General features: G+C 38.0%; 1 long non-coding RNA gene and 1 other non-coding gene across 3 annotated transcripts in view; one reads left to right on the top strand and one right to left on the bottom strand.

Moving 5' to 3' along the window:
- Window positions 1-18079, bottom strand: part of LOC121664809 — a 122709-nt gene that overhangs the window by 9902 nt on the left and 94728 nt on the right. Inside the window, exons 4-6 of one of the 2 annotated variants that reach the window (XR_006016138.1) lie at window positions 16380-16475; window positions 13484-13666; window positions 12835-13285 (exon numbers count right to left, since the gene is read on the bottom strand). This is a non-coding gene — a long non-coding RNA (uncharacterized LOC121664809). Of the gene's footprint in view, window positions 1-12834; window positions 13286-13483; window positions 13667-16379; window positions 16476-18079 lie in introns of those variants that run through there. The other variant, XR_006016139.1, reaches the window with a different exon arrangement.
- On the top strand, window positions 12249-12412 carry LOC121665056. Its single transcript, XR_006016211.1, has one exon. It is a non-coding gene; the product is annotated as a U1 spliceosomal RNA (small nuclear RNA).

Here is an 18079-nt window from a genome sequence, read left to right as displayed (position 1 = left end):
CTGTTCCACCCGTGGCCCCCCCTGCCCTGCTACGTGCAGGCGGCGCGGCCCGGCTCCCCCTCTGCAGTGCGGCCGAAGATTCAGCTGGAGCTGCCCCGCTGCCCGGCAAAAATCATGTGACCAACAGCGATAAGTGAAATTCCAGCTGCAAGGCCCGGGTGAGATTAACCCTTTTAGTGCTGTAAGTTTCCTCCAGAACAGATGGAGCCTGCAAACATAAAGAAAGAAGAGCTGAAACCCTGAGGGAGGAGAAAGAGGAGATGCTTAAAGCTGAAATTCTGTTGTAAAGCTATGGTGGTGATAGACTATGATGTATCAGATTACCTGTTGTAATTTCATGAAGGCATGGGGGGTGGAGCGTTCAAACTGCACTTGTGAGCAAAAGCACCTGTGTTGGAATAAGCAAATGCTGAAGCAGCTGTAATTTGATGAGAAGTTTGAACAGGGAGAGATGGAAGTGATGAGGACTCTTGCTCCGAATCAGAAAGAGAAGACCTCTGTTCCTAGAGATACTCCCAGAGACAGTCCTAGAGATGAAGATGATGAAGATCCTTTTCTCCCAGGAAAGGAGAACGGCCTCTGTTCCTGCAGCTGAAGATGCTCCCAGAGATAAGTGAAGAGAACCTTTATTTTTGAACAGCTCAACCTTAAAATGGTACCCCAGTAGCTCAAGATTGAACCCTTGAAAGCAGTTGTGGGGAAAGCTGTAAGTCAGGGGAAGGGACTCTCACATGCGAGCAGAGAACCAACCCGGGCAGCTGTCTCGTGATACTGAAGCCATGAGAGAACCTCTTGTGGAGATGTCTCCATAGTATGAGCAAGAGAGACTCCTCTCCCTAAATGAACTGAACAAGGTTATTATGGAAGTGGTAAACAGACTGAACATATCAAGAGTTGTCTTTTTACAGCAGGAGAAGGGGGAAAGGTGGGGGAAGGAGAAGTGTTCTGAAGGTGTGGTATGATTTTATTTTTTTCTTTTTTCCCTTCTTTTAGGTCTGTTAATAAACTTTATATTCTTTTAAGTTTTGTGCCTGCTTTGCTTTCTCCTAATTCTTATCTCACAGAAGGTAAATAGTAATGAGTATTTTGGACCAAACCACTACATCGGTGTAGACCATAACCTTATATTTTAGTATTTCTATACAGACTGTATAGAACAACACTTTTACTTGTATATAACCTTGAGGCTATGCCCTAAGGCAGACTGTCAGAGACTGTGAATAACTCTTCTTTTCACACATCCTTACAGCAGAACAGCTAGCTTGTTGAGGACTTCAAAGTTCAACAGGTTAAAAGGCTGAGTAGGTCTTTTCTGAGAAGGAAGACAAAAGAGAAAGAAAGGCTTACAGAAGGAGTCTTAGGAAATGCCAGCACCTGAGAATGTTGTGCATCAAGTCTGAAAAAGCCACATAAACAACTTTCTCTCAGGAGTCTCTATTGACTCTTTCATGAAATCTCAACCTTGGTCACAGAAGTGGGGAAAAAAACTGACTTCTCTTTGTAAGTGGGTCAGTCTAGCACAGAAGGCACCTAACCCCCAGGAAGATATTTTCCATCTCAGGGGACTCTTTAGGCTGTCATGGCAGGTTTAACATCATCTCTCTGCAGTAACAAGTCCAACTCGTTCCCTTGAGCTCCCACTAGTTACCCTGACAAGAAGCTGAGTCCAGTCAGCTCGCAGACAGACACCATTCAATGAGGAGCCTGGGAACCACAGCCAAGGAGCAGTGTATGGAGGCTGCAGGTGAGCAAGACTTCCACCTTTCAGCCATGGAGAGCCATAGGATCAGCAGACCCCACAGTGAAAACAAAGCTTTTGTACCACCACTCTGCTCAGTTAAAATGTTGGAATAACACAGAGAAAGGAACAAATTTTAGTGACAGCTTGGGTGTTCAAGAAAAAATTTAGAAATGTCCATGAGCTACATGGTTTATTAGGGAAGCAATCTCCCCAGCATGAGCAGCCCTAGGTATAATATAGCAGCCTATTAGTCAATTGCATGTCCAATGGAAATGGAGAAGACAAAGTTTTTTCTGATTCTGTCTCACAAAAGTAGATAAAACAAAATATTTTTATAATTTTTCAGTGATGTTTCCTGGTTTTAATATTATTTTTTTTCTTTTGTCTTAAATGAAACAACAAGTTATTTGGAGAATTTAAAAAACAGAGGCCTGTGATCCTTCAGCAAACATCCAGACAATTCAATGTATGACAGACATATTAGAGGGTCTTCCCATTTCAGCTTTCTGAGGCTTATTGGAGAGCTATTATCGCAGAAATCAATAGAGGAAGAAGTACCTTCAGTCAATGCTGATCACCATGATGGATCTCTGGAATAAAGCAGATTTTGAGGAGAACTCCTGAGTGCTCAGGGTAGTTATTGACATACCACATTTTTTGCATTTACACTTTTACTAAGCTGACTTTTTTTTCTTCATTCACATTATTTCAATTAAATAGAAGTCCTAATCCCAGTTCAACATGGGATTTTTTCCATTATAGAATGGCAACAAAGTAAGCCTAGCAGTTTTCCCTAAATCTTTGGAAAGGGGAGTTCACAATGGCTTCACACAGTCAGACTTATTTTAAGTGGGTTTAATAAGGAAGAACAACTAAATTGCAAAACATAAGCTCAGCGACATAAACAGCTGCTGTGTTTTTCTCATAGTGAAAATTTGTAGTCATATCTGCTACTTCCTTCTCTAGACAAGTCTTTCATTGTCTATTTCCAAAAGAACCTTCTTTCTCTGTATTAGCTCTACTGTTAATTTATAATTACATTTTATTGTCTTCCTGTCTTTTATGCATATGTATATGTATTTATGGATGTAGTTATATGTGTCTATAAATATTCTGCTGAATTGTCTTTAACAAATACCACTATGATCTGTGGATATGTAATATTCTCTAAGACAGATCCCATGCTTTGGACCTAAGTGTGTTAAATTAACACACAATAAATCAAAAATACATTAATCAGTTTAAAAAATCTTGTAAATGAGGACAGTGAAAAATGCATCTTATATTTTGTCCTGTGACTCATTCTTTGACAATAATTCTTTGGTGAAAAGAACTAATGTACTGGAGAATCAATAAGCTTTCAGACATACTGCATGAGTGTGTTTCCTTTGTTGATCCATATTTTCATTATTAACAGTTTATGTCAAGAGTGGCCTCTGTGTGGCTGGGGTATTTTTAATTTACTTCATCACTGTGGCATTCTTGACTGTTTGAGGGATCTCAGGTAGGACAAGAGTCAGAAAGCAAAATTAAGACTAACGTATTGCAATAAAGATTGCCCAACTAAATCACTTGGGTGCTGGATTTAATTGTTCTTTTTGTTTGCAAAGAATTTTTTGGGTTTTTTTCTTCTGTGTTAATAAACTTGATTGAATTTCTGATTCCCATTTCATTCTAGTTGAATGTTTTCATTCTAGTTGTAGGTTTTTTTATGTTTTGTCAAGTGAATGTTATTGATTTGTCATAAGTCATAAAGCCAGAGGGAGTTTTGTTTGCTAGAGAAACTCCTCAAAATCATTGTTCTTTAATAATTACATTGGAATGGAATCACAATTACCAAGAAATTATGTTGTTTGTAATTTAACAATATTGCACTTACAGAGCAAAGAAGCACACACTGTAGCAGAACTAATAAGCAAATTTTACAGATAAGTAGAACCCGATTTAGATGTGTGGATCAGCCTTTTCATTTCAGTATATGCTGGGATTATAGTCTCTGAAAAATAGTCACAGTGTTCGTATCGTTTAGCATTTTGCCAAAGCAAACCACAGCACAAGACCCTTCTGTTTCACATCAGTCCCTAGTTTGACTGTACTATGCACATCTTGCAGCTGAGGAATCTGTTATAGAATCACAGAATTGTAGAAAAATTTTATTTGGAACAGACTTTTAAATGGCTATCTAATCCAAATGCCTGCAATGACCAGGGAGTTCTTTGACTAGATGTTCGCGTGCTCTACACAACTACTGAGACAGGACTGCCTTTTACCCATAGCACAGAACTGCAGCCACCTCTTGCCGTTGATGATGTCTTGTCTTCTGCTGTGGTGCAGCTGAAATGCACACTGCTGGGATGGGCTATGCAGGCTGCACTTGCCTGTGTTTATGGTCACTTTATGTGTAGGATTTGGTAGGATAAAATACAGTTGGTAACTTCCCATTCAAGGGAAGAATTTAGTTTATTTATAGGGAAGAGAAGGCAGTGGGTGACTTGCACTCTGCTGCAAAATGAGGTGTTTCCAACTCACTAGTATAAAAATAGCCTTTCCTTGTCGGTGTCAGGCTCATATCTAGTGCAAGAAATTATCATCATCCTGTGTGATAACTTTTACTCAATACTCAATAAGGACTAAAACCTGCAGTTTACTCTTACACCAACTCTTTGGTGATTGCTCAACCTTGCCTACCGTCATCAAGTGCAGAGAAAGCTCGGTTTCTCTCTTTCACTGGCCAAGCAAAGGTGCTCTGAGCTGTTCTCCCAAAAAGGCTCAGGGATAACTGTCACAACAGTAGAAGAAGGGCTGAATTTTTGTCTAGGACCAAGTTACTCCCTGGTGGGTTGTTGCAATAGTTCAGATATTTACTGCTCCCTATCAAAATCATTTGCAAGATGATAATCTCTTACTCTTCAAGAGATGGATCCTAAAATACTCCTGGTTGCAAGCTCTGAGATCAAATGACTACCCATACAAAAGTTCTGACAGATATTTTTTTGTGCGATTTTTAGATTGGTTATTCTGCTACATCAGAACTCTGATATTTGATGCTGTGCATTCCTTGTTTGGTGGGAATTTTATTATTTTTGTGTCCTTGAGCTTACTCTTCCAAATTTCCCAGAAGTCAAAAATCAGTGAAACTTGCTAATGCATGCAGATATTCATGAAATAATAACCTATTTCACTTTGTGCCTATCTGCACTTATGCTAGTTTTCATTCCACAAACTCTAGAAAGAGATCAGTGAATTGAAGCACCAGTACTGTAAGCCTACCTATCATTTCGTATTTTGCAAAGATTTAGAAAGAAAGAAATAAAATCCTTTCTTAACTCAAGATGAGTTATTTAGCTGCTTCTGTTAATTCCAATCAGATTTGTGGGTTGTAAACAATTCACTTATCAGGTCTAGTCTGACTATGCATAAGGCCAGGACTTCCATGGTTCTAACTGCTAGAGTAATAATGTTATTTTCAGAACACCACACTCCCATAAGCAACACCCCTGGCCTTAATTTTCCAGTCTTGGAATTTAAATGAAACATAAACAGGCTGGATGGAAAAAGGAAGGATTAAGATAGATGTGAAGGTAGAAGAAAGTGACAGACCAGTTGGGGAAAGCGTGGGAAGAAAACATAGTGGTTCACATTCCAGTGGCATTTTTGAGAGAATAGAAATGAATTCTATTCTCACACAGTCCTTTGATGTAAGCACTTTATATAAGCACTTCTTCCTTAGGGATAGTCATATTGTGAAGGTTAGAAATACATTTAAGCTTCTATTTCACAAAGCTTGCAATCCATCATTTCTTCTCCCGGCATCCTTTCTCCTTTCATTAGCCCCTAGTAACTAAATCATCCTTAAATAACTAAATAGCACCCTAATTAGATGACATAAAATCTCTGAGTTGCCCCCTAATCCTGAAAGCAAATAAAGTTTGGAGGTGACAGGATTTTGAGCATAGAACTACAATTTCAGCACTTCTACTCTTTGGAACGTTTTAGCCTTGCTAGAATGAGATGCCTCTGTGACTAGCAGAATTAAATACCTCAAGCCACAGTAAGATTCTAATATGAACAATCCTCTGTGCTCTCACAGGCCCTCCTCTGAGAGCTGTGCTCAGAGTATAGAGTATATTTCAGCCAAAAATTTACTTCAGCCATGGCCGTAGCAGTGCCTAGCATGAGTCAGAGGTTTAATTGCTCACCTCAGGTAGAAGCAGGTTCAATTTCTTTTTCTGCATGAGGGTTCAAAATTCTAGAAGTAAATACTGACTAACAGGAAACTGGCTTTCATTTCAAACATTGACAGTTGTCTCAATAGCATGGCAAAAAATACAAATTAGGGAAGTAGAACTGACCACATGTTTTAGATGGCCTAGTTAAAAGGACTCTAATCCTTAAAGTAAATTTGATGTTACTTTACATGGACTATTATTTAGGCATATGAACACTGACTTGAGTAGAAAAATGATTTAAATTATGCAGGAAATAAGATTTAAATAAGATGAAATCAATAAGAAGTAGTTTATTAAAAAATGCCAGAAAATAGTTCATAAAATTTGTGTCCCTTCTTTACCAGTTTTCTTACTAAATTTTTAATATGTCTTCATCTTTTTTTTTTCAAAGTATTTACTACTACTTTGACAAACATCTATATTGTTGTGTAAATGCAATATACAAGTTCATCATATTAGATTAGTAGAACATGGGGGTTTTTGTAACTCCCACAGGATTTAACTTTTTATACAGAGAGTGATATACTGCAATACGATTTGTGTAAATTTATGAAATTTCCCAACATTCTTCAATAAGTCTGTGAAAGGACAGATTGTAGAGTCGTCACTACCTGTCCTAATGAGCTTAGCTGAAACACATTGATATAACGGAACAGTTCCTTTCCTGCCAAAATTACCAGTTTTCTATTGACATCAAAATGATTGCAGAACTTGTACTTGATTGGAAGTTTTGCTAAAATGAAAAAACTGAGAAAACACTATGCTGAACCTTGCAAGGTAAACTGTGTTAGCAGGCATATGAGGAGGATATAATGCAGAAATCTTACCTTTTTCTAAACAAATCTAAATTCATGGAAAATCAGACACTTAGAAAATACCTTTAAGCAATGATCTCTCTCTAATGCAAGGTACCGGAAGACCTTATAAGTAGGGTTTTTGTTCAGTCCTAGATTCTCCATATCAGTAAAATATCTATAGACTTTAGAAAAAGATATATCAAATAAAGGATTTTCTATTTTTTTCATAATCTTCTTTATATTTATACATATCATGAAAGAAATAAAATTTATTGAATTGCCTAAGATTTATCAAAATAATATACTTTATCCTCACTACAAAAGAAGAAAAACATGGTTTTTAAACTTAGGCTTAAACAAGAGCAGTTAGAGACATGCATGTGCCTGCAGAGCTATGATCTTCCTGGCATAGTGGAGATGTGGTGGAATGTTTTCTGTGGCTGGAATGCTGAAATGGGAGGATACAGGCTCTTTAGGAAGGACAGGCAGAGGAGATGAGGAGATGGTGTCACCTTCTACGTCAGTGCCCAGCTGGAGAGCACGGAGCTCTGCTTGGGGGTGAATGAGGAGCTGACAGACAGGTGATGGGTCAGGATTAAAGGGAGGGCAGGGACAGGGGATATTACAGTGGGGGTCTGCTACAGGCCACCTGACCAGGAAGACAAAGCAGATGTGACTCTCTACAGACAGATATGAGCAGCCTCATGTTCATAAGCCCTGGTGTTCATGGGGGTCTTCAACCTCCCCAGTAGCTGTTGTAGGTATAACACAGCAAGGCATAAACAATCCAGCAAGTTCCTGGAATACATTGATGATAACTTCCTTCTCCAATGAGGAGTATAGGAGAAGAAGTGCTCTGCTAGATCTTGTTCACACCAAAAAGAAGGGATTGATGGGGAATGTGAAGTGTAGGGCAGCCTAGTCTGCAATGATGATGAAATAGTGGAGGAAGCCAAATCCTTAGAGCAGCAAAGAGAGTACACAGCAAGCTCACTCTCCAGAACTTCAGAGGAGCAGCCTTTGGCCTCTTGAGGGATCTTCCTGGTAGAGTACCATGGGATAAAGCCCTGGAGGGAAGAGGGGCCCAGGAACACTGGTTGATATTCAAGGATCACTTCCTTCAAGCTCAGGAGAAATGCATGCCTACAAAGGGCAAGTCAGGCAAAAAAATCCAGGAGACCTGTGTGGATGAACAATCAAAACTAAAAAGGAAGCCTGTGGAGAATGGAAGCAAGGAAAAATAGCTTGTGAGAAATACAAAGAAATTGTCCAAGCAACCAAGGATCAGGTTAGGAAAGCTGAGACACTGATAGAATTAAATCTGGCCAGGGATGTCAAGGTCAACAAAGAAAGCTTCTTTAGGTAGGTCAGTGATAAAAGGAAGACAAGGGAAAGTGTGGGCATTCTCCAGAAGAACTCAGAAGATCTGCTTCCCCAGGACATGGAGAAGTCTACTTGACTTTTTCGCCTGTGTTCACTGACAAGTGCTTCAGCTGCATTACCCAAGTAACAGAAGGAAGAGGCAGGGTCTAGGAGAATGAAGAACCAGCTGCTGGAAGGGCTGCCATCCAGAGGGACCTGGACAGGCTTGAGAGTTGGGCCCATGCAAACCTCAGGAAGTTCAACTACACCAAGTGAAAAGTCTTGTACCTGGACTGGGGCAATCCCAAGCACAAATAAAGGATGGGCAGAAAATGGATCAAGAGCAGCTCTGAGAAGGACTTGAGGCTGTTGATGGATGGTAACATCCTCTTGCAGCCCAGAAAACCAATTTTATCTTGGGCCACATCCAAAGCAGTGTGTCTAGCAGGATGAGGAAGGGAATTCTGCTCCTGTACTCCATTCTGCTGAGACTCCACCTGGAGCACTGGAGCTCTGGGATCCTCAACATAAGCAGGACACACACCTATTAGAATGGGTCCAGAAGAGGGCCATGAAGATGATCAGAGGATTGGAGCACTTCCCTATGGAAATAGGCTGAGAGAGTTGGGGTGCTCAACCTGAAGAGTAGAAGTCTCCAGGTAGATCTAGAAGATGCCAACAGAAAATCTGAAGAAGGACTTTTCATTAAAGCATGTAGTGACTGGAAACAGGGGAATGGACTGGAAGAGAGTAGGTTTATATTAGATATTAGGAACAAATTCTTTACGGTGAGGGTGGTGAGGCACTGGAACAGATTCTCAAGGGAAATTGTGGATGCCTCATCCCTGGAAGACCTCAAGGCCAAGCTGAGTGGGCTTTGAGCCACCTGGTCTAGTGGAAGGTTCCCTGCCCATGGCAGAAGGTTTGGAACTAGATGATATTTAAAGTGCCTTCCAACCCAAATAATTCTATGATTTTATGGTTCTCTGATTCTAATATTGAAAATTGATTGCCAAAATGATGAAATTTCTTTATTTTTTTTTCTTTGAATGTAATAAAAACAGGGATATCTATTTAAGAATCCCTGTATGTCTTTCTGTCATGTGAAACAGGCATATGAACTGCATGTGTCATCTTGGATTTACATTATCTGTACACATTGCCTGCATACAAGGAATGACCACATTTTCGAGAGGTGTATATGCCAAATATTTGGAAATCTCAGGCGTTTGCCTGGAACTGGGCAGTATCAAGAGCAGTTGTCAAAGTCCTTCAAGCTTTAACTTCATCATGGAGTTATTAATGTGAGACAGTGTTCCTGAATCACAAGTAGCCAAATTAAAATGTTCATTCAGACAAAAAGTCACAGATAAAGTTAGAATCACAGACTTATAAAATTTTTTGGTATTCAAGAGACCTTAAAGGTCACATAGTTCCATTGCCTGCCATGAGCAGGGATAAAGCTGGTTATCAATATTCTGATGATGTGAAAGTTCATGTGACACTGAGGGGCTGACATCAAACATGAGTAATGGAACCTGGACATCTCATACAGAGCCATCTGCCATCATCCTCTCATCCAGCACTTGGAAAAGAAAATGCTTGAAATGCTTTGCTAATATACATATCACAATTGGAATAACAATTTTTTCTTATTTGCTCAAGTCATGTTAATTTATTGCATTTGTTTATTTTAAGTTGCTCTTGCTCTTGGTTGAATACAGTGTTTACCAGAATACATTGTCGTCAATGGCATCTTGCAACTGGACTGGTATAAACATAACATATTTAAGCAGTATTAGAAAATACATTTCTACTCAATTCCAATCTACTCATTAGGACTTAACAACCTTGATTGCAAGTACTACTTTTCACTTAATCAATGATACAGGAGTTTGTTTTTCTTTAAAAAGAAAAGAAGTGTACTCAGTTCTAGGGAAAACTCACAGGACTACAGGGATTAAATTGTATGAATCCATGTCTTAAAGAGTGATTTTTAGAATCTATGTGAAACACTACTAACAATAATTCAGATAGGAACATCAAGAAGGGATTTGTTTATACCTACCTTGTATATGAAAAAAAAGTGTGGCAGTTGTCTCCTTAAAATTAACACTTGGGAACAGCAACAACTTTAATTCAGATTGCCATTTATAGTTGGAAACACAGCGCATTAGAATAAAATTGCTGATGTTGCATCTCTGAAAGGATTATTGAACAGGAAGGATTTTTTTCATAAAGTGTTTTAACTGCTTTTTTTCTATAATTTTCCATAAAAGGAGAAAAAAATTATAGCCAGATATATTGCTTAAAAATAATTTTAAGTATTGATGGGAAATATAGAAATTCCATGTAGATTTCATTCCAGAATTATAGAAAATAAAAACTGAGAAAGAGTGTTGGGATTTCCTTTATTTATATTTATATAATAATTTATAAAGGAAAATTTATATTTTCCTTTCCATAAAGCCTGGGAAAACCTGTATCTTCCACATCTTTTTGTGGTCACTTTTCTTTTTATGTGCAATGAATAACTCTGCAAAGATGGCCCTATGGGGAGGAGCACACTGAGGTGCAAGATGCTGCTCCATTTTTGTGCACACATCTGAGGAATTCCAGGTAAATCACTGCATCTCTGCTCCAGTTCCCTTTGTATGAAGCACTGACTGCTTCTACCTGTCTTTTTTCCCTCTAGTAATTATTTATTCCTAAATTATCACCTACTGCATCTTTGCGCAAAATGTGATGAAACCCGGACTTTAACTGGACAGTTTGCATTCACTGACCAAAGATCACACTGATGCCATGATGATTTTTTGCCTTTTCTTTTATACCCCTTTTTTATACCTTTTTACAACTTCTGTATTCTTAGTGCTTTTTGCCTACATTCTTGGACTTGTTTGTTCAGCTAGGAGACTAAACATTTTAGAAGCTTCGTAGCCAGGGATCAGTGTGCCCCAGACCCCAAGGTCCTCTCCAGAACACATTCTGTAAACCAAGATAGAACCAGCCAGGGGAAGGTTCCTTGGGGAGGGGGGCTCATTCGAGCCTCTCATTGGGGAATTTTTGGTAGATATGCTAATTAGTAAGATCTATAATGTTATACCAGATTTTTTTGGGGGTGCATTGTGGTGTGCATTTCAGTGCATTCGATCTGGACGTGGTGCACCTAAGGATCCTTAAAATAAATACCAAAGTAAAATCCCTTTTTCCAACCATGTTTGACTCTTGATTTTAAGACCAGGTGTAGGAACCCAGAGTGCTGAAAATATTTCTATGCATGTTTTTAATGGTTCTTACTCCCCTGAACAGCACGGTTTTAACCTCCAACCTTGGAAAACATTACCAACGATCAGACAGGAACTAGAAAATACAGAGGTGTGACTTAGGTGATAGACTGCTATGTAAGATTGTCACAGGGTGAAAATTTTTAGAGGTTTTGGGCTTCTCATTGTAGTAAATAGATAAGAGTAAAAAATATCAAAATGGAGGATTGTCGTTGTTCTCTAAACCTTCTTCTCCTTCTTCTACTACTCCATATTCTGCAGTAAAAGTAGTTTGGAATGATTGGATAGAGAATTCCGCAGTTCCTGCCCGTGTTACTGGATAATTGGTAGGAAAGTGAAAATAATATATGTTTTTAGTAACTATTGGTTAAATTATCTTTAAAAGGCTGTGTAAATATTGATAATTAGACTTCACTCCTGCTTCCTGTGCTCTGTGCTGTACCTGGGTCATGCTAGTGGCTCTGTTCCTCTGACAAGACATAATAAACAACTATCCGGCAGCGTTGAAACTCAAGGAAAAGTCTCAGTTTATCTTTGAAACTCCTTGCAAGGACTTTTAGAAAATTCTCTCCAATCAGGAGGGATTTGATTTATGGTATGGTTCAGTGTCAACCAGGAAAGGTGTCAGTTGCTGGTGACCACGAAGGGACCCTGAAGACCTTGAAACTCGCAGTCTTGGGTTGGAACACATCTTGCTTTGCCCCTCTCTCTGCTGGCAAATTACAGAGGGGCCAGAGCAATGATCCAGGACTGTGACCAGGACTTTAGGACCCAGCAGGAAAAGGCATCAGTAGCTGGCAGCCACAAAGGGACACAAACCCTCAATCTTCTGATACTTACCTGGCAGGGGAGATACCATGATCAGGCAGGTGGTTTTCCCAGGGCAAGGCTCATCCCTTGCACTACAGGTGTGCTGACCCCTGCGATTTCCCCAAATGTGGGAAACTTGACTGCATGATTTGTGGTAGTGGGGGACTGCGTTCACACTCTCCCCTGATTTTAGCAACTGATGCCTTTTCCTGGTCTTAAAATCAAGAGTCAAACATGGTTAGAAGGGAAAAAGGGATTTTGATTTGGTATTTATTTTATGGATCCTTAGATGCACTACGTCCAGGTCGAATGCACCGAAATGCACACCACAATGAACCCCCAAAAAATCTAGTATAACACTATAGATCTTACTAATTAGCATATCTACCAAAAATTCCCCAATGAGAGGCTCGAATGAGCCCCCCTCCCCAAGGAACCTTCCCCTGGATGGTTCTATCTTAGTTTACAGAACGTGATCTGGAGAGGACCTTGGGGTCTGGGGCACACTGATCCCTAGCTACGAAGCTTCTAAAATGTTTAGTCTCCTAGCTGAACAAGCGAGTCCAAGAATGTAGGCAAAAAGCACTAGGAATACAGAAGTTGTAAAAAGGTATAAAAAAGGGGTATAAAAGAAAAGGCAAAAAATCATCATGGCATCAACACAGCTGTCCAGATTTGCCAATTTTAATTCAGTAATTTAGAGTTTTGTCAATAATAAAGATTAAAAAAAAGAAACAGAATTTAAGCTCAGATTATTTGCCAATAATTTTACAATAAGTAATGTGGTTCTCCGATTGTTATACCTTAATCTAGTAAATTGCCAACAATTGATAATACTGTTATGAAACAAATAGATTTATGTTTTCCACTATTTAAAGGTTATTAATCTTTCTTTAGTCTGTCCTCTCTCATTTATGAAGTGAAACCATCAATACTTTCAGCAGTGATAACAATATTTGAAATGTCCATGCTCTAATTTGTCACCTAGATCACAGGAAACTGAAATTTGGAAGACTCGGAACAAAAACATCAATTTTCTCCCATCTTCCTTGGAGAACACTGTTTTGAAAAAAAAAAAAATTAAGATGGTTTCAAAAATCAAATAATAAACAGTCTATTTTTCATGCACTAATCATCTGTACAAGACCGCTGTCAATCCTAGTACTGTGAAAGAGGGAAAAAGGCAGAGGAAGAGAAGAAAAGACAGCCTAGTAAAAACTCCGTGCACATAGGTTGCCAGTTTTCCAGGACACTTACCTCTCAAGTGCATGCTACACTATTTCACCATCCTTCTAGCTTTTAAACTCTCACTCTTTGTGATGATAATGAAGAAGGCAGGCAGCAGGTGCTTCATCTTAACCATGAAAGAGAGGGTAAAGTGTGACTCTGGATATTCTTCAGAAAATGAAGATCACGATCAACAGACACTTGGGAGATTAGCTGTGTTCAAAGCACATTCGGAAACGTGGAGAAACTCATTAATGTTATATCATATGGCTACTCTCCAGTGTTAAAGAAACAAGGTAAAGTTTATGTTAGTGTAGATACAAGTGGACTACTAAATAAATAACTTCATTAGTTCAATATGTCTCTCTCGTACTGTAAAGAACTCCTCCTTTTTTCCTGATGCATGTCTTTTTTTTTTTTTTCTTGCTGCGGCAAAACAAACATCTGAGTTTGCTGAGCAGGTTTATTTGTTGCCAGCACCTGTTATCTGCAAGCTAGGATACAGGCTCTGTGAAGCCGAAGAACATTAAAAGTGAGCAAGCTCTTCAACTCTCATGATAATTAGAAACAAGATAGAAGAAGTGCAAGGGGGAAATAGAGAATGGCAGGATATATTTTGAAAGATGAAAGGAACCTAGAAGAGCAGCAGTCTAATTAAACCAGAAGTGGATATGCTACAACCAGAGCACTCTTCTGTAAATGACACATCATTATAAGACATTAAAGCTTCGTTCCTGAAGAAAATTTGTTACTACTAAAATAAGAGGAGAAAAACATGAGAGAGAGACTAAATTGATGTTATAAACTCCAACCGTCTAAGAATAAAGAAAAAGGGTTGAAAGAAAAATACCACTTAAATAATCTAATTCTGGAAGACACCAGAGAAAACAAGATATAGATTATTAGAATAAAAAAAATAGCTAGCCATAAGAGCTAAAATGTTGATAATAATTATTTTCATATCTGGTATTATACTGTTCATATGATCAAAACATTCCTCATTAATTTTACCAAGGTGTCAGAGCACCCACAGTTTATTACTACTAAACATAATAATAATTTATTGATATATGGGGGCAAAAGAGGTTTACTTTTCAAAAGCAATCATTGTGTTTGGTACTGTAACTTTTAGTCACCCAGCATTTGACTTATAACGGGCCTGCTTTCCAGAGGAGCTAAGTACTCCCTATTCCACCTGAATTCTGAAATATTTCCTGTGCCATTTTTTAAGCCTGTGTCATTACTCTCTGGTCAGAAAAAAATAGATGCATCCACCAGCAGTAACCAGTCCTTTAGCAGGGGCTCTAAGCTGTGATACACACAAGCCCATGGAAAGGTCTGAAGTAGAAGGATTTATACCTAACTACCTATTTTTGTTTTTCACATCTTGATCAAGCTACTAGGCCGTGTTATGGACAGCTGCATCAAAAAATTAGGAAATGGGTTCAGTGAAACTTTGCTGTGAATATACTCCAGTAGTGACATGATGCTTTTGCTTTCTTTTAACAAGCATGTATTAAAATACAAATTCTCAAGTGTGACTGAACAATATGAGATACAAACATGTATTAGCAATGTGCAAAAGACTAGTAGTTTGCCTTAAAATCCACAATAGAAATAGCAGCTATTATCTAACAATATAATAGTAGCTAAGGTCATTAGTAATTTGGGCTGGTGCCTTGAACAACCCAGACTAAATAGTGGTTCATCAAAATTCCATTCCAGAAAGACAGAAATAAATTTTCTTCCAAATTTGGTTAGTTGGTTGGTTGGGGTTTTTTCATTAAAGTAGCTGTTTTTGCAATTGGATTCCATTTGCTTGGATGAGGGCTTGCATTGCAGAGCAATATACACAGTTAAATATGCTGAATGGAAAAACAATGGTGTAAAAAATTGTGAAAACATACTAGATTTTTAAAAATAAATTTCAGCATGCTTAATTGATATGTGTTCAACATTCAAAGCAATCAAAATATTCTGGTCCTTAAGTCAGTACAGGAAAAAGTGTAAACAAAGGACAGAAGACCCTAGTCTTCCCCGATTTGATTTGTTGCAACCTTACACATCTCAAGCAGTCCTTTCACAGTTTCCACTAGGAAAAAAAATTAAACATTTTTAAGAAATGACTGTGTTCTTCTTGCTTATGGCAGCCCAATTAATGAAAGGGTTTCTTGTGCTATGTCTGTGTAACTGATAAATAAAGAGTTGCATTTCATTATTTAAGTTAATGTAAAAATAAAGAATATTGACTAGTAGAAGAAGTAACTGTGAAGTTGACGTTAAAAGAGAAAACTTAAATATCCACAGATTACTGCTATGGTAGATGGTGTTTGAAGAAAGACTAAACCCAAACTGAGTTTAGACTTTTTGGAAGGGCAATATTCTTGCTGGGAGCCAAGTGTCAGGAGAGGTGGACATGAAACAGCTAGTTCAGAAATCCTTTGTAAGATCATGAGCATAAAGTTAATCTGTAAACTGAAATAACATTTTTTAGATAGTGTGATGACCTATTCCATGTTCAGATCTTCAGAGGGTTTGAAGGAAGCAAACCCCCTAATTTTGTCATATTACAGGATAAAGTGCAAAAAAAGAAGGGATGTAGGAATAAGCAGAAAAAAAGAGATCATTACCCTCCAGAGAAACTGGAAGAAGTCATATACATACCTTTTCTGTGCAGTCATTATTGGAAATTTAATCTCTTTTGTTAATTACAATGTAAATTCACTGTTCTGACAATTTCCAAATAAACTTACTTTCAATTGTTATTTCATATTCAGTTTTAGCAATTCTTATGAAAGTACCAAAACTTTGCAAAATACAAGCTTGGTCAGCTCTCAAGTATTATTCATTATTTTAGGATTAGTTTCAAGACACTGATTTGGTAATTCACCCTGTGTTAAACAAAAAAAAAAGCTCTAATACTTACCCAGGTATGAATGGATACAGTTTTATGAGTTTGAGTTCTGATATACTCCTTTGAGAAGTTTCCTTTTGCTTTTCCTAATAGTAGTTATCTGCATAACTGTCACAAGAGGGTTTATTGTTAAACTGTCAGATAAGGCACAGGTAAAAATCTGGGTCACAGCTGATACACATTTGAAAAGCACAGAAGCATTGTCCAGCCCTTTTGAATTTTGGTGAAGTGGCAGCAGAACACATAACGCAATTTTTAGGCCTCTAAAATTTGACTCTACCAGCCCTCGAAGGAGGACTACTCACCACCTACCAGGAGGCCCGGCATAACAAAGGCAGGAGAATGGAAACTGTCAGGCAGAGCCTTGGAGAGGAAAGGGTGCAAAGGAGAGAGGAAAATTTTAGCAAAAACACAGGTGGGCAAGAAAGAATAGATTTTAGACAGCACTTCCATCACTAAACAACACCGGGAGAAAAAAAACCCTTTCTTCAAGACCAAATGGACTCATGAGAAACCCTGACAAAAACAATGGAGACAGCAAATCCAATAGCAATGAAGAAATGTAGCTGGGGTCAGTTTATATTGTGCAACAAAGGTGAAACAGGCCATGGCACAGACTGAAATTGAAGTCGATTGTGGGAGGAATCAATTCCTTCAGTGCTGCACTTATTGATATTAGTTCATAAAAGTAAAAGGAATTTGTTCTCAGATAATCCATGCCTCTGTTTTTTTAATGTAAATACTGAGCTGCAAATGTTACTATTTAATACTTTAAACTGGATGCAGAACCTTTGCCCAAAGTAAGCCTCTTCCTTGCACTATGGTGTAAGGAATCAAGCAGTTTTCAGTGAAGCAGTTCTGTGTACATAGAGGTGGAAGTGAAAATAGCATTTGGCCCAGGAGTGTATTTTCCTGGGGATTCATAAGGATTTTCAACAATTATGATATTTTCCCCAGATCAGTAGTTTTAGTCCAGCAGAACACTCTCTTTACTCTTGTGTAAAATGAATGCTTAGTGAAGATTAAAAAATATTATTAAAGGTCAAAAAAGGTTCCAAATATTTAGCTTTCAGAAATGCTTTCAGAGAACTTATATTGAATTAAAAATAGATGGCTTGATTAATTTTTTAACTATTTTTAAAACTATTTTTCTCCAAAGGAAAAAATACTTTCTTGCAGGATTTATTTATAAGCTAGTGGAAGTTATGAAAAATGAAACAAAATTTAAAGAAAACCCAAAAACAGACAGAAAGTTAAGTCAAATTTATGTGGCCTTCAGTCTCCTCAGAATGTGCATCTTCTGTAAATGAAGATCTTTCTTATAAGAGTGGCATTTTATTAGATAGAAGACTATATTATAAAATATCATTTTCAAAAATGTTATATTTCAAATTCTATCCCTTTTTCTTATTCTTGAGTGCAGGGGGAGGTGTTGATAGGAAAGGTGAGCTGGAATACATTTCACAGAAGTGTATCATAATCTAAAGGACATTACCAACTTGGGGAAATCTAAAGGATTTGCACCTTAAAATGACACCTAGTAAGTTTTTCAGTCTAAAGTTCTTCATGAAGTTTACATTTCTAGTATTAAAATCTAAAGTTTTTCCTGGTGTCCTGTTTCACTCCAATATAAAATAATACACAATTGGAGTGGCAAAGGTGGTTGGTGTTATAAGTGACTCGCTTGCGCTGTAGTTATAGGGTAATCACTA

This window comes from Corvus kubaryi, unplaced genomic scaffold (assembly GCF_017639235.1).
Source record: "Corvus kubaryi isolate FWS band 111438036 unplaced genomic scaffold, C.kubaryi_AGA036_p1.0 37308, whole genome shotgun sequence".
NCBI classification, from domain to species: domain Eukaryota; kingdom Metazoa; phylum Chordata; class Aves; order Passeriformes; family Corvidae; genus Corvus; species Corvus kubaryi.
The sequence above is the reverse complement of the archived record's forward strand: the minus strand, read 5'-3'. Positions and strand labels throughout refer to the sequence as shown.